At 42.1% G+C, this 14605-nt stretch overlaps 1 protein-coding gene across 25 annotated transcripts in view; it reads right to left on the bottom strand.

Moving 5' to 3' along the window:
* The window catches only part of ADGRL3 (adhesion G protein-coupled receptor L3), a 404123-nt gene extending 397820 nt beyond the window's left edge, over positions 1-6303 (bottom strand). For 23 of the 25 annotated variants that reach the window (XM_010411924.4, XM_010411928.4, XM_010411908.4 and 20 more), the window contains exon 1: positions 6232-6303. The gene's annotated coding sequence lies outside the window, so the exon portion shown is untranslated. Of the gene's footprint in view, positions 1-5298; positions 5317-6231 lie in introns of those variants that run through there. The other 2 variants (XM_010411909.4, XM_010411910.4) reach the window with 2 other exon arrangements.
* Between the last annotated feature and the right edge of the window lie 8302 nt (positions 6304-14605).

Here is a 14605-nt window from a genome sequence, read left to right as displayed (position 1 = left end):
CCTGTTGGCAATGCTGCTTCCTACTGATTATCCCACAGGAAAAAAAATCATCCTCAAGTCATCGGCATGAGGAATTCCCCTTCAGCTCTCTTAAGTGCTGCCTGCCTTCAATTACATTGGTGTGCACCTTGAACTTATAAAATATTTTCAATTTCCAGAACAGTTTTGACATGGGGAGAGAGGAAGGGATAGCAAAGAACAATACGCTTCAAATAAAATTTGGCACTGTTCAGGATTTCTTCCACCTCAGAAAAAAAGTCCTCTAAGACACAAATAAATGTATCTTATTAAGTTAGCAGGATATCTTCTCCTAATAGTGCAATTAGTTTTCATAGGAGATAGGCCCCTGTACTGTCTTGAGAATAGACTCTCAGGCACATATAAGCACGTAATATCAGGCACACTTCTCTCAAATGAAGGGAAGCATTTGTCATTTCCAGTGCTGACACTGAAAAAGCAGTGTTTTAAATGCTGTGCTAGCATAGGCTCCCAAGGGATCTCCTAAGCAGCGCCTCTCAAGGAGCAAGCCCCTACATCAATTCCTGCAATTCCCTTTTCACTGCCTGAAGGAGAAGCGCAGCCAGGGAGCATCCTTTGCACGGGAGGAGGCAGCAAGACCAACAACACTCCAATGAGCTTGTTAACAAGTCAAGGCTAAGACATCTGAAAGACTTTGAGACTTTAACTCTTGCAGCCACGTAAGGAACCTCTGCAGCAGCCCCATCCCATCCCAAACTCCCACAGAGGTCCAGAGCTCACCCCCTCGCTCTGTTGCTGTACTCAGTACAACATACACAGACATACCTGTGCATCACCCACCACTCTGCACATTAGGCAAAAGCAACTTTGTTTTACTTCAGGTACTGCATGCTTGGTAAATTGTAGTCCTTATCCATCAATAGGATGGACTTCATTAGTCTGTTCCCCATCATTTAACATGACTACAAGCCATCGCCAAACAGATTACACTGCCTATTTTATTAATATCCTGTATTCAGCAAATGGAGAAGAAAATGTATTATTGTGGTAACTGTTTCATGCTTGCCACCAGATACATGGGGGAAATGTGTCCAGGAAACGCTCACTCGCCCAGTATCACCCATGGGTAAGTGCAGACACTATTCAGTTGCAGGGAAGACACAAGAAAAAACTGCAAGGAAAGCAAAGCCACCCCATGGACCAAAAAAAAAAAAAAAAAGAGCTAACAAATAGTGCCACACCATATCCAAGCATGCAGTGCAACGTTTTATTGCATGCTTACAATTAGTATGATGCTGTTTTGTTGGTATCAGCACAGGCTCAAAATACCTGATCCCTCCCACTTCACAAACCCTACACAGTGACAAAATCTGCTCTAATATCTGGATGGCAGCAGTTATGTTTCCCATCGGTCGTTTCTGTAACCCAAAGAGAAGCAGCATTTCTAGAGCACCATTTGCATTGTGGATGGGTGAAGCCACCTTCTGAGGGTGCCCATGTTTGTCAGCCAACCAGGACAAGGCTCTTCCTGCAGTTATCCTGGCAGAGATGCATCCTCACCCAGATGGAACCCTTCAGTGATTCCCCTGGGCTAGGCTCCAGGTGGGAGGCAGGAGGACAGCAGTAACGGCACTCAGTGCTGCACAATTTCCAGCTTCTCTTCAGCCTATGATGTTTAATATCTGGATCATCTAATAATTATTGTTAATTGCACTTAACTGCAAACTGTAAAATAAATGTGAGGAAGGCACAAATAAACTCTGGCACACCTGCAGCTTAGCCCCTGCTCTTCACTTGGGTTCAGCTTTACTGTGCAAAGTTTGAAACATCTCTTATATACATACTACAACCAAGCTTTGCGAAATCCGTCAACCTGCAAGCCTTGGCAACAAAACCAGCCCAAGAGATGCAAGCGGCAATCTGAGAAGATACTCCCCAGGAATTAGATTTTGTAAACAAACATTTCAGATAATTGCATTCTTGTTCTCAGTGCAATGAAGGCCCCATTTAGCCAAAGCATTTGTCTACAGAGTTTAGTTTCTTCCGTTTAATGAACGTTGATCCTGTCTTAGCCTCGGCTGGTATATCATCAGGATCAACATGAAATGCTAATGGAGAAAGATGCTTCATATCATTTCAAGTGTTTAAGTTACAACTGCAGCTATTAAGGCAAATCCATTTTACCTGTTCCTCCTCAGGCTCCCCAGTGAGACAGATTTAAAAGTTTCCATGGGGAGAAGTGATTCATAATGGCTACACAGATGAGAGAAAAAGCCTTTCACCATTAATTACAGCCAGCGTTTTCCAAACCCAAGCTGGTCATTTTGCCGGCACAACACATAATTAGTAAGGCTCATTTTATTTTGTTGCCTTCACAAATTAGTTCACTTTTTAAAATGCAAGGTGGCTGCCTCCAGCAGTAGGGATAACTATGCCGATCAGACATAAAAGTAAGGCTTTGTCATCCGCTTGTAGTCCATGGCAGAAAAATCCAACAGGTCTCCCAGTTTTCACTCCCCTTGCTGGTTCGATGTAGGAATCAGTGTTGCTCCCTGTGGCATCCCAAACAGGAGACTTTGAGGTGTACCCGTGTAAGACAACCACCGCCAGTCCTGTGAATGCAGTTCTCGGCAGTGAGAAAAGTTTCCTCTGTTTCAAACTTTCCAACTGCTCTAAGTGCAGAACCTGCAATAGCCAGAGCAGTGAGGAGGAGAAGGATGCTTCCCACTCCTCAACCCTGTAGAGCAACTGCACTGGCATCCAAGGCATCTTCACAGCATGTGCTTTGGAGAGATAACAGAAACAGAAGGAGGGAATGATGCATTGTAAGGGATGCTGGACTTCACTCACCCAGAGAGAACACTCTCAGACACCACCTGCATTTTAAAGCAGGACTGTTTCTTTCTTTGCATGGCTTGGGGTGCCCATCAACCTCTTTGAGGAGCCCCTCAACCTCTTTGAGGAGCAACTTCTCCACAGCAGAGGCTTCTGGGGGATGCACCTGTCAAGGTCCCAGTTTTGAACAAGACACCCAAAACAGCGGTTGGAGCCCCCGGCACGTACTAGACAGAGCATGCTGCTGGAAGCTATTGCTGGAAATACTAAAGTTATCCTCATGCAGATTTTAAAAGGCCACTATTTATGCATGTAAATTCTGAAGGGCATTAGCAGCATCACTGACACACGCTGACAGCCAGCCCAGCTTCGGGAAGGGAATAAAGCAGCAGCGACTGCCTGAATAATTGATGTGCTTTTACTCTGCCCCATGGCCCAGTTATTACATTGCTCACTCTCTTCAACTGCCTGTGGTTTCTAAATTAATTAGAAATCTTAATGTCATGGCCAGCCAGTAAAAAAAAAAAAAAGAGAGACCGAGAACAAAAGAAGAGAGCACTTCTCATGCCCTTGAGCCGTGGGATTTCTTCCTTCGGTCTGGCCATGCAGGAAATAAAAGCAGTGTCTCAATTTCTGCAGCTTTAGACCCAGCAGCTCAGCATGAAATCCACTCCACCTGCAAAAAGCTCCCATTGCACGGGGGTGAACATCCCCATCAAGGTCACTACCTCCATAAGATGGGGCAAAGCCTCTCCTAGGGGCTGGCTCATGTGCAGAGCAGCTACTGTGTCTTCACTGCCATGAAATACATCTGATACATCCCTAGCCCAGCCATTGCAACCCAGTGCCACACAGCACCAAATAAAAGGACACGGCTGCAGTCTGGAGGAATAAAAGAGCTCATGGTTGCTCTGCTCACACAGCTCACAGAGCTAAATGACTCTGTGGGATCCTGTTCACGGGATGAAAAAAAACTGTGTGTAACTACATGACCTCACAGAGCAGGAGAACAAATATAACAACATGAGTGGCCATTTTTTTGCTGCATATATACCCTTACCTACTTACAATATTGCTTATGTGAAACTTTAAAACAACACTTACAGCTTTTAAGAAACCCAGTGGGAGTAATTCCCATGTTTGAGCCACATTGCAGAAGTGTGGGCAGTTGTGTTTCAAGGCCTCAGAAAGCACATAGCCATGATGAATGCAAGCATGTTTTTAATCTCTTACTTGCAAAAAGAAACACTGCTTTTTTTAAAAATCTCTTTACAGCTGTACCAAAAGCATAAATAAACATAAATGACTGAACTTGTAGAGATAATTTTAAATTGCACAGATAACTTAAACCAATATTTCACCTGCTTATAAAACAGAAGTGAAATACCAGTGAAACTCAACAGCATGGCACAGTCTTCCTCTTTGCCAACATATCATGTCATACTGTAATCTGCACCACCTTTCCATTATTCCCCCTGGAAAACTCATTATTTTAAAGAAATCCGATTTTTCAACCTTTCTTTTTGACAAAAATAAGCAGACTTATACTCAGAGCACTGAATTTTCTGACTCCCAGTAAATTTATCCTACATCTCCCATACATGTCAAGTGCCCAAACATGACAGTCCCGCAGCAGAGAAATGAGCCAGTGATGGTGACAGAAAGCATTAAAGAGTTTTAAATGACACCATAAATCCAAATGGAAATATCTAAGAAAATGAATCCCATTTGTTAGGACATGGAAGATAGTTCAAAACACTGTGACCCCAAATACAGGAGAATGTGGTTCTCCAAAAGTTTAATGCACTTTGACCAAGAATTTATTTGCTCCAAGAGCTGCTTTTTCTGTCTGCTCTTTTTCCTCTCCTGTCATGATTTTGCACTAACTTGATACATGCAGAGACCACCACAAGAAAAATATACAAGGTTCCACACAAGTTGCAAATTTAGGCCCTTTAAGTGTTTTTCAACATGCTTCTTGAGATGACACTGCCATTTTTAGGGTGGAAAGATGGACTTTCAGAAAATGATAATGCTGATACACAGAGAAAGCAGAATTGTTCCACCCTGTGATTTGTCTGTGTTTGTCATCTTGCATCTAAAATGCACGTGCTAATTATCAGCAGTATGGCATTACAGATGTAGTGAACACAAGATGTCACTCACATGCATTTTTCAAACCCAAGCAATGAAATGAAGTGTCTTGTAAAAACGTGTCACGTGTTCATACAGAAAGTTTCCTGACCCTAGCAGCATCTGCTGTCTCTCTCTCTTCACATCTGTGTTTTTAAGTCTCACTAGGCTTGCTTTGCTATACTCAAATTTACAGACCTTCACACGATATATTCATTTAGTTCTTCATACTGGTATCCACCGACATCTTTTCTTACTTTTAAGTCATTTTATTAATTACTAGAAAAATTTACTGAAAGGCTCAGCTCATGTAGATTCCTCAGCTTAACCCCAGTAATAATCATGCCTTACACGGACTTCAAGGCAGAGATAAGCTCCTGGTCCCTCTTCTGGATCACCATACAGCTGAAGGGATGTACCAGCTGAAGCAGGACCACCACTCCTCAACGTGGCCATGCCTGCCTTGTCCAGCTTTTACTTCACTTGCCTCCAGGGAGGAAAGAGTGCAAAACCACTCGAGGCCCTGTAGGGGTGCTCACCTCTCAGCCTTGGAAAGAAGGTAGAAGAAAATACATGAGATGGCAGCAGTACAGAGCAGCACAGCTCTGCTCACTGCTTTTTAGAGCCTACTCTTTCAAGATGCAGCCCCTGGCAAAGTGTCTCATGAAAGTTTGATGAACAGCATTTTGTTTAACACCAGCGACTGAGCCACAGCCCTGCCGAGCTGCGTTGCCCCAACAAAATGTCACGACCCAGGAGGATCAAGAGGCAGGATTGCAAGAGGCAGGCTTGCAGGCAGCAGAGCAGCTCAACAACCTCTGGAGCAGGGTGCACCACCCCACGAGTTATTCGGTCACTGAAACATGAGCAGGCTGCTGTAACACTGATGAACACTGAGCCTCCTCCGACACTGGCCCAGCAGGCTGCAAGGCTGCACCAGGCAATCTTGCAAACACAGCGAAGTCTGCAGCCCTTTTTACACTGGCACATATAAGCCTTGATATTTTTTTCCCCTCTTTTACCCTTTTCATTTCTACATGTACCGAAAATATTCACAGTATGCTCTTCCCTACCATTTGCTTCAGCATTTTCATGCTCTGCTGCTTTTGTTCCCCTGTTCCCTTTAGATAAAGGAATATTCTCAAGAAACAACTGTGCCTGCATAACTGAAAATACACAAAACCCATGTGCAGAGACGGTGTTGGAGGCTCATGCAACGTGATCAGGTCTAAATATTTTAGCACAGCAAACAAATGAGCCTAGACTGTATGGTCCAGTAATTACCTTTTCTTGCTCTTCAGGTGCTAGAAATCCACACGCTATTTTCTGCAGAGTGCTATATTCAACATTTCTGGAAACAAAGAGAAAAAGAAAACAATTAAAAACCATTTATATTTGCCTCTGAGGCCTTATTAGGCACTCATGAACTTTCTGCTATACATTTACCAGAGGATACAGCAATGAACAACTGGTTTTGGTCAACCGATCTGATTTTGAAAAGCCTGTAAGAATTTTCAATGTCTATGAAGCCCATTTCTGCATGGGAAGACAGTACTAACACATATCTAACAATGGTCAGGTGAAAAATCAGTGGATAATATCACTGCCAATAATAATAATAAAAAAAAAAAAAAGATATTCAAGTAGATATCAAACGCAAATGCAGGTACATGAGTATCTCTTCACCACAACAGACACCAATGTCATCTGGATAAACTAGTGTTAAACCAGACAATTTATCAGAGGTTTTTAGAGGTTGCTGCACCAGAATAAAAAACATCTAGCTCGAAAAGAAGTTAAAATAAATTATGATTGCAAGGATAGTAATTCCTTTTCCTCAGCAGCTACAACTTAGAATTTCTCTATCCCTTTACATCTTCTAATTATAGTGTTAGATGCTAAATATAGCATTAATTGACAAAACAATGAAATGGATGGATCCAGGTCAGCCTCCTGGAAGTGTTGGTTTTATTAGGATTAATTACACATGAGAAATTGCTCCTCACAGTTGGGATTGCTACAGATGAAACTTCAGTATCAGTCTTGTCAGAGTCAAGCTGGATGGCACAGGACCCCAGGACCTCATCCCATCCCAGTGAAACAGTTAGAAAATATAATTAAAAACCCATGCAAGGGAAACAGCAATGAGTCCTCCTGCCTGAATTTTGCTTCCAACATTAACTACAAACCCATCTTATTTTCTGCAACCTGCAGGGCAGAACACAAGTCATGGCATTTGAAAGAAGTGTATTGAAATGAAAAAACTTTAAAGGCTGATTAAAATAGGATCCACTGTTAAACTGAGGCCAGTTGTTCCAGTTGCAGCAGTGGGTCCCCAAGCCTTTCCCAACTAGGGCTGTTGCACAGCTTTCACTCTGCTGCCATGGTTCCACACCCTGGACCACCCTACACCTTCAAAAAGTTTCAGACAAAAAAAAAAAATGGTCCTGAGGTTCCAGTTTCACATCTTAGCTAATCCAGAACAGTCTTACTTTAATTTTCAAAAAAAGAAAGTTGTACCTCAGTTGTACCTCTAAGCACTCCTCAGCAGGTCCTCCCCTGAGAGCATGAGAAGAACGAGGCCTAGGCATTGGTCCCTAACGTATAATTCATCTTATTTATGTACTGAAGAAGCAATTGCTTGCATTCAGTAACCTTGGAAGTCAGACAAGTAAATTAAAACTAAAAACAAGGCTTGAGAGTCCAGCATGCATGCTGCTTTTTGAGTGATTTCTCTATAATAGGCAAGTATGGATGCTCTGGAAGAAAAAGAGACCTATTCCAGCTTGCCTGTCAGCAAAATTGCCTCTGTAAGCAATAAACAGGCTTTGGATCATCTAAGAAATTTACAGGCAAACTCAGGGTAAGGACAGTTATTATTCCTCACTGTACAAATGAAAAAGTCTCTAGATATAGGGACTATACCCATTTTCAGCCTTGGATTTTGACCAAATATATACAGTTTTAGTAGGAAAAACCACTTTTACAAGTACAGAGCAGACCAGGCAACACCTCATAAGGGCATCCATATACTTTATTTCTAGGAAAAATGCCATTTGTTTAGACTACTCTGCTTGTGCTTTATAGCAAAACCTTTACCTGGTTCCAAGAAGCTTTCGTAGAAAATTCTTATTTGATGGGAGCAGTACAGAGCAGAGAAATTGTAGTTTGCCTAGTTTGAAGAAGTTAATGTTTGTTACCCCACTGCCTTGCAACAGCTTTTAAAATAAAATTAAAACAAGATCTTTGTTTCATTTATGATACCCCGCATTTTACTTCTGCTTGGAGCATAAAGGACTAGAGATAGCACAACATACTGTGGTTTATGGCTCTTCTGTGTCGTTTTAGGATTCAGCACATGCTCTTCTCCCAGCTCACCTTTATTTTATCATAATGTGAGTGTACTGACTGGTAAATTTTTCTTGCCTTCCCTTCCCAAATGTGTAACCTTGAGTTGGCCTCTGCCATACGCTATTTCTATGCAGATTTAAAATGCAGATTGGGGAATTCTTGTTCTGATTAAAATAGGAAGGGAACTATACAGGGGTTCCTGCAAGAGCAAAGATCTTGCAAAATACTTGTTAGAGAGTCGGCGCTCACTGGTAGTGGTACGCTGCAGGAACTACAGGGATTTGGCATTAGCCCTAAAAGAGAGAATAAACACACCAAAGAAAGAGACATTCCTTTACCTCTGACTGCTACGAATACTCAGAGCAGTGGAGCTCCTGCCCTTTATGCAAGGGAGCCTTGTTTTGATCCTCTTTTACTGCTCTCCACGCCACCTGACTAACCTGCTCACCCTCAAACCTACAGTGCTTCTCAGAAAGCATTTGCTGCTTCTTCCCCAGTTCCCCCCTGGTCATACTCTGCCTGGACAATTTCGAAAGTGGCTTCACTCAGGATGCTAAGGAGAGGGGAAATCACCTCTGTCCCTTGCTTCATCCCATATTACCCTAGAACTCTACCTGCCAAGTTTACTGCTAAATGAATCATGTAGATCCTTCAACATAGCCCACTTTTACTAACACGGCTGCTGGTGTTCATGTGGCTCAATATTTCTGAATCCTCTTCTATGGTGAGTAATGCATCCACATAAAGAGGACAAGGACACATTGCTCTGCATCACTAGCTGCCACAAGACGGGTAATTAATCTGCAAACTGGCATGCTGCTGCACCTCCATCCCAAACCAGAAGCTGCTAATAAGGACAGCAATGATAAACACTCTGTTTGGCAACAGCAAAGGCTGGGAGGAGAACCCGTCAAGATGGGATGGCTCGCCCTCAAGCAGCTGTCTTCACTGCAAAAAGCCAAGCAGTCCAATTTCTGTCGCAAATGCTCACAGCGAAGGGACCCACAAAAAAGCAGGTGACGTTTTTTAGGCAACCAGTAGGAGGCTTCTGAGAAAGCCTTGTTTGCTAAAATGTACCAAGCACCTCCCTTCTGGCCCTGCAGAAGCAGAGGAGGGAGCACCCAGCGTCGTGCTTTTGGGGATGAAAACCCATATGGAGCAGCACTGCCTTGCTCCCGGGCATCAGGATCTCCACATCAGCCAAATGAAACCAAATCAGCAACTTGCACCCACAGTGACTTAATTAACAGGCACCCTACAGATTTCTCCAAATCCTCCACACTGCCATCCTCCATTACCAAGCTCTTCTGATGAAAGTGATTAAAGCTAACAATTATAATTTCTTTTAGAAAAGCCCCTAGAGGCTTTGGCGAGGCTCAGACTTCATTGTTCATAGAACAGAATGCGAAGAAATCGCTCTCCTGAAGAGTTCATCCTCCAAGAAGACAAGGCAATCAAGGAATAGCAGAAAGAAAGGCATGGAGACAAAAAAATTGCTGCTCAAGGTCAAAAAGCAGGCCCCTGACAGAGCTAAAACAAAACCCACCTCCTCTGGAGTACTCATGAGGCCATGCTGACTCTCCAAAACTAAGCTGATCAACTAATACTCTTTATTTATCAAGTGTCACGAGCAGATGAAGTAGTTCAGTGTTACCTGCTGTTCTGGTTTTGATCATGTCTTTTCATGGTGGCTCTCCAAGCAAAGCTAACCATGACAGTGAAAGGGTTACCTCCCCTTCACGTTCCGAAGAAATGCTTCCCATACTTTTTCATGCAGATTACTGACAAATCAATCCCCCTCAAATTTTTTATTCTTCCATCAATGCTCTCAACAAAGAGTGATTGCTCAAGCACCCTTCTCAACCTTGCCCTTCCAATTTTTTAAAGAATGGTCAATCTCAATATGCATAATTATAATTGCAAATGGATCATTTCCTCTTGCACTCTTCTGTTTTAATGGGATTATGTACCGTCAAATCTCTACAGTAACATTTAAAGTAAAAATGTCCTACGTCATTCATGTGTGGTTTAGATATTTAAAACATTAATATGCAACCTGTGATATTACAAAAGGTTAGATTTCTAACTACCTGGCTCAGTTATGACACCATAAATCTAAAGTAGTCTTCACTGATTACTAGAAAAATCTTTCCAATGCAGTGTAACTGTAATTTGATATAACTTCTTGACATACAATTCATCCGGAAGAGAGTGGTTCTGTTGTGCTTTGTAACAGGGACAGAACAAAGCACAAGTGTGCAAAGCAAGTGAAGTTTTAAGTCTTTGCAAACAACTTCAGTGCATAAAATATTAAAAGCAATGCTAAACTAATCTCTGGCAAGAAGTGCAGGCAATTCACTACAACTCGTATTACAAATGCCTTTGGTTTACCATTTAAAAAACATTAGAGTCTACCATTATGGTTGTGTATCATAGTGCTGCACATTAACCTCTGTAATTTTCCAACATGGTATATTGCACTAACACAAATTAGGCTATCTGGCAAAAAAAAAAGCTTGAAAAGACGCAATATTTAAAGAGAGCAGACAGGAAAGCTCCTTGCTCCTTCCTGCCAAAGACAGCAGGAGAAAGTCCAGTCCTCTTTTCCTCAAAGCAAATGGTAAAATCCCATTAATTTCCCCTGGAACCGACAGATCCGCAGCATCTGGGAAAGGATTCAGTCTAAATACATTGCAGACATAACAGATGAATGATTTGGGGGGAAAGGGTCGTCTGCTCTCATTTTAACACTTCTGTGTAACAGGAACGGAGCAGGTCATTTCTGTAAGCTTGAAAATGCTTTGTGAGCTTTCAGCAGGATTTTCCCTTCAGCGTTTTTTGCCTTCTCTCTCCATTTTCTCCTTGTTCATATGCTTAATGGCTTTCAAATCTGTTGAGTGTACAAGGTGCTTAAAGCCTACACTTGATATTTACTGTTGTAGGACCCACATGGTTGAAATATTGTTCTCCTACAATTAACAGGAAAACATTTACATTTAATGTATTTTGAAACAATTATGTCTTCTCCGCTAAAGAAAAAAAATGGAAGCTAAATTTTCACTTGCACATAATATGGAAGTTTTCACAGCAAGACATCTATTTCAGGTACTGAAAAACAATCATAATCAGATGCTTATTGTGTTTGCAAATTATTCTAATTTCCATGATGAAATTTGTCCACTCAGAAATACATCTAATAACTAAACCAGAAAATATTTCATTTGGTTTTATAACCATTTTTTGAAGATCCTTTTTTTTTTCTTCATGGGATAAGAACCTTCTAAAAATATGCAAAAAGCTAAGAAAGAAGAAGAAGAAAGAGAACACAGCCCAACACTGAGACAGCAACACTCACCTAGGGCGTGTTGGAGTCCTGCTTCTGCTGTGCAGGATGCAGAACACACACTCAAACCTTGCTGCTTCCCCTACGAGGCCAATGGCTTGCTGCTCTCCTTCTATAGAACTACCTGGCTCCTTTCCCTCACTCTCCACTTCTAATGTATCTGAAACTCCATCCAAACCTGAATGCTTCTGTTAAACATATTGAGTTTGAGGAGAAAAAGGTCAGCTTCATTTTGTCTCAGCTGGCTCTAGCCCCCAGGTGTTGGGACCAACGGGTGCTGGGGTTAAGTGAGAGTTTTTGAGCCTGTCTTTGAAGCAGAGAGCAGCCATTATTTCAAGCTGGCATCCCAGAGATATTTTTTTTCCAAGCAATATACTGGTTCCAAGAGGTTTTTTGAAGCAAGCAACCAGGCAGCTATGTGAAACCCAGGATCTGGTATTGGAAGATCCAGAGAGCTCCCTGCCACAGCAAGGCATTTAATGAGAGAGGAGAGGGGAGCCTGGAGCCCTGCCAAATCTAATCCTGGTTATACGTGCCACAGCTGGATTTCTTCAAGTAGGGGCTATTACACTGGCACACTGCTGACCAAAGTCTTCTGTTTCGTGTAAATTCTCTGCAAAGACCTTAGGAGATAAAACTGATTAATCCTAATTAAAATGAAAATCAAGGAAATGACACAGTCTGTTGAATCTACTTGATGAATCAAAAGCTTCCCTCATTTCTATGTTAATTGTCTTTTTACAAATGTGCAGCACTCTCATATGCACAGAATAATGTTTTCATATTTTTCTTCACTTGGAACATTGCGGGACAGATGTTACAAAGCAACCAGAGAGCCCTTCTGCATTATCAGGCCCCTGCAGAAGTGCCTAGCTGAGTGCTGACTCCTTTCTCAGACTTCTCATGGTTTTAATAAAAAAAAAAATTCCCAGTCTGCAGCAGTGCAGCAGCCCAGACACCGAAGCTAGGAAAGGACTGGCACCTGGCAGGACACAGCACCTTCCAGGATGCTGAAAGGTGTGCGAGATGCCCCATTAGCACTGAGCAGGGAATGTACCATAAGCTAACACAACACTCCAAGTCCCTGCTCTCCATTTGCATGAATCCCGTAACACTTCCATGAAATATTGCCACTCGAGTTTTTATCAAAAGCCTACTTGCACATAACATCGTATCACAGAGAGGACATTTGGGAAAGCAATCAACCTGCAAAGACATTCTTGAAGTGCAGAAATGCAGAACAGACCCTTTCAAGGACAGTTCAACTTAGGATGGGAGTTATTTAAAGAGGAATGAACTGGCACACTGCTAACACCAGCCAATTAAGACATGGATTGCACAGAAAGGTCTCTACAGATATGTATGTAACACATTCAAGAGCTCCACATTCAGTTTGTATCCAGTCAAAATCACATCTTGTAGGGGGGCAAAACTAACCTAAGTGGTAAAGGCACACTGGACAAAATCCAGAATCTGCTGCATTACTTGCTTAGACACCATTTATTGTGGTTACATTTTATTATACAGTAGTAAAAAATTACAAGGCAACATCCTGTGTTATTTCCTGCTGGGATAAATGATACAGATGTACTATTAAACCTCAAAACCAGCACCAGTCTGCCAGGCTACATTCCATTTGTGTCTTTATAATGTGTCAACAGGCTGACATTTATGCCTTCTGATGGTAAAGCGAATTATGTTATAGACATTTAAATATGCCATAAAATGCTTAGCACTGCACAAACTTAGAACTCTTCCAGTCTTTACCAAAACAACACACACAAATCAAAAATCCCACCAGACACCAGCATCCAAACTTAGGACATACTGGCTTCCTTTTTTTCCATGCTAAATTGATTTTTGTATTGCTGTCAGCCACAATTAGGAAGGCACTCATGAAGATCTGCCACAGTTTGCAGCCCAAGGGCATCCTAAACCATGGAAATACACCAGAGAGGGATGGTCCTACAGGGATCTCAATGTGGGTCATGGACTATATGGGAACAAAGACATGAGCTCAGCATGGTCAGTGGTGCTGAGGGTTTGAGGGACATCAAGTTCAATAATTCCGATTTAAAATGAGCTCTCTCTGCTTAGTCACCACCTGCTCCTTTGAAAAGGCCAGCCTTGCGAGAAATCAAGACAAAACACTCATAGATTGGCTATTAAATGTCCTGCTTGTGGGAAATGTCAAGATAAAAGCATGGACACTAGCATACAATGGATATTTTAGGCCCATAATGCCATCCACCAAAGTTTGTTAACATGAAATGAGGCTTTAAGAAATGCAGGTGGCAAAACCAGACGGGGAACAAAGAAAATCATCCTTGGGGCTAGATGGTCACAATTAAAAAGTCCATCCATGGCCTAATTACAGGGGCTGTCTGGACTAGAAGTAGATTGGAGTAACTGGAAGTGGTGAATGGAGATGCATAAACAGCAAAATATGATGGGTTTGGTCTAAAACCAAAGAAGCTCCAAGGCTGTGGTTGACACCAAATTCCTCAACAATATAAAAGATAGGCAGGCAAGAGCAAAGGAGGAGTTCAGAAATATGCAGCCAGGAAAGGCATGCTGGAAGGAGGGCTGCATGCTTCAGTTACTATCCCTCTAGCGACTGGCACACGAGGATAAGGAAAAGCTGCAAACATACCAACTCCATAGTTTTCTGCGGGGATCACATCTTGAAATGATTATAATTGGAATAAAGGGTACTGATGCTTCAGGGACTTGTTTAAAAAAACATCCTTAAAAGAAAATTATCATAGAAAACAAGTTTGGGGTATTTTGCCTCTGAGAACATTTAGAGCTTAATGCATTAGAAATTCAGCTGCATCAAATACTGCACTAGGATTGCCCATGATCAAGCTGCAGGCAGGAAAATGCCAGGCTGAGCCACTTCATTACAGTGCTTACCATCAAAATGAGACAGAAAGTGGCTGCTTCTCCACTCTGACAAGTTTT

Source organism: Corvus cornix, chromosome 4, assembly GCF_000738735.6.
Source record: "Corvus cornix cornix isolate S_Up_H32 chromosome 4, ASM73873v5, whole genome shotgun sequence".
In the NCBI taxonomy this organism is placed as follows: Eukaryota; Metazoa; Chordata; class Aves; order Passeriformes; family Corvidae; genus Corvus; species Corvus cornix.
The sequence above is the reverse complement of the archived record's forward strand: the minus strand, read 5'-3'. Positions and strand labels throughout refer to the sequence as shown.